This window comes from Tupaia chinensis, unplaced genomic scaffold (genome assembly GCF_000334495.1).
Source record: "Tupaia chinensis unplaced genomic scaffold, TupChi_1.0 Scaffold000673_1, whole genome shotgun sequence".
NCBI lineage: Eukaryota > Metazoa > Chordata > Mammalia > Scandentia > Tupaiidae > Tupaia > Tupaia belangeri.
The window spans coordinates 1,802,833-1,805,276 of record NW_006160196.1 but is presented as its reverse complement, the minus strand read 5'-3'; the positions used below and the strand labels follow the sequence as shown (position 1 = coordinate 1,805,276).

The 2,444-nt window shown below is 55.1% G+C and overlaps 1 protein-coding gene across 1 annotated transcript in view; it reads right to left on the bottom strand.

Annotated features, from left to right (window-relative positions):
* LMTK3 (lemur tyrosine kinase 3) overlaps window positions 1–2,444 on the bottom strand; it is a 47,620-nt gene that overhangs the window by 5,564 nt on the left and 39,612 nt on the right. The window lies entirely within an intron of this gene.

The window sequence follows — 2,444 nt, the reverse complement described above, 5'->3', positions numbered from 1 at the left end:
CTTGGCTGCGAGGGGAGAGACCCAGTGAGCGCCTGTCCCCAGGGAAACTGAGGCAGGCCCTCCCACCTAGTTGTGTGTTCGCAGGTAAGCCCCCTGGCCTCACTACCTCCCGCGTGAACGGAAGCTTCGTTGGGGCCTTTCACCTACTCCATGGCTCCCCAGTACCCACAGCAAGAAGCCCCACTTCTCCCCACCGCCCACCAGATCTGAGTGCTCCGGGCTGACCTCTCCAGTCCCTAACTCCCAACTTATTCTGGCCTGATCTCCGTCCAGCCACACTGGCTGCCTTGCTAGTCCTCCCGTGCCCAAGTCTTTGCATATACTGTTCCATCTGCCTGGAATTCCCTTTTCTACTGCAAGACCATCTCATCCTCCTGCTCTGGGCTCAACCCTTTAGGGCTGCCCACCCCCCGCAGGCACACCCACTCGGCACCCCACACCACCCAGCACTGCCCTTGCTCGCAATGTGACCGTGTGGTTAGTGTTTGCACAGAGTGGCCTGAGTTGGGCTCACCCATGGCCTGGTCCAGGCCCTGAGCACTGAAATACTCAAGTCATTAAGCCAGGAATTCAAAAAGTGCATGGAAAATGTGTATGCTGGACTACGCATGGATTTTCCGCATCAAAATAAATTCATACCTTCGTTCTGTTTTCCATGGACTTTCTGAAGTCCTCTCATATTTGTGGGATTATTGAATGAATGTTCCCTGCTGCAGGACATTGCCCGAGGTACCTCCCCTCTCAGTTCCTCCACTGCCAAAGCTGGAATGTCTAACCATCTCCAGGCCCTTCTCAGCCTGCTGGGAGGGGAGGACTTCAGGTCCCTGGAGGAGGAAACCTGGGTTCGAAGGCCAAGCTTATCCTGCTCGCTTTCTGTGAGCTCTTGGGCAAGTAGGTCCACCTCTCTGAGTCTGTTTCCTCGCTGGCAAGTGAATGAGCCACTCATTCCTCCATTAGTGCACAAGCTGGTGTGTGCCAGGCCCTGAGGGGGCAATGGTGAGACCAGAGGAGGGGCAGGGAGCAGGATGGATGGGGATGGGGTCCTCCTCCCCACTATTCCAGTCTCACTGACATTTGCTGTTCTCTAGAAGTGCCAAGCCAGTGCCCATCTTGGTGCCTCTGCCTAGAACATCCTAATCCCAGGTGTCTACCTGGTTCATTCCCCCCTTTACTTCATGTCTGCTCAAAAGTCACCCCTTTATGGAGGCCTTCCCTGACTGCTGACCTCAGAGTGATGGGAAGGGGGGTGCTGCACAGAGGGAGCTAGCAGGGACTGTAGGTACCCAGGGAAAGGACAAAGTGACAGCCTTTAGAAATCTTGACGGCTTCCCAGGGAAAGGGCCCTGAAGGATAAGTAGGAGTTCACTGGGTAGGAAGCGATGGGCCATTCCCAGCCTTTCCTCACCCTGTAGCTCTAGCCCAGCTCAGAACTTCCAAGCTATCTTAGTCACGTCTCAAAACTTCCAAGCCATCAGGGACCAGCAGATGACATAGTGGCTATGTCGCTGGACTCCCATGTAGTCGACCGTGGTTCGAGTCCCAAACCCAGAGGCTTAAACTCATGCCAGGTGTGTGTGCATGCATGCCCAAGATTCCGGCAGGAGAATGAATTGCAGCGTGGCCATCCCCCATGGGGGGGGTGATTTCCCGCTTTCTGTCTCTCTATCTCTGTCTTTCTGGCAAGCTCATGCGCCCTATAGCAAAACCTCTTAAAAAAAAAAACAAAAACAAAAACAAAACAAAAAACACTTCCAAGCTATCTCAGCTGCTTCTCCAACACTGCCATGCCACCTGGGGTCTTTGCTGAGGCAGGTGGTGGCAAACTCCCTACAGCAAGGTAGTTGTATCCAAACGCCATGGGCTTCGAAGAAGGAAGGTCCTGTGTCTCCGAACCCTTATCCTCCGAGCCACAGGCTGCCAAAAAGTGATGAAATACTTCCCTCAAGCCTGGCTGTGAGGTTGCCGGACTAAACAAGACCCAGCTACTTAGCACTTTCATGTGATACTGAAATAGGAAACTCCAGAGGTTCTGGAGGAACCATATTCCACAGGAACTTCCTCTTCACCCTCCACGTCTGTGCCCAAACCCTCCTGTGTCCCCACCGGCACTGTGTTCAGGGAAGGCATGTCTGTGCCTCCCAGCTCACTAGAGCCATGAGGGGTCTGGGCAAGGCCTGAGGGCCCCCGTCTCAGCCGTGGACAGCTCAGGGCCTGGCACATGGGAAGCTCGGCACACGGGTAGATGCCTTAGCTTACGGGGAAGTTTAAAGCACAGAACACAGGCTGGCCACCTGGAGCCCCAATGGGCCTGCACACAGGGTTGGCTACAACCACTCCGAAACTCAGCGCTCTCTTTTAAACGGGGAGCGTGGCAGATCTGGCAACAGGGAGTGGGCCTGCCTGAGAAGCGGCTGCCCCCTCCCCACCCCGCTTCCTCCAGCTAC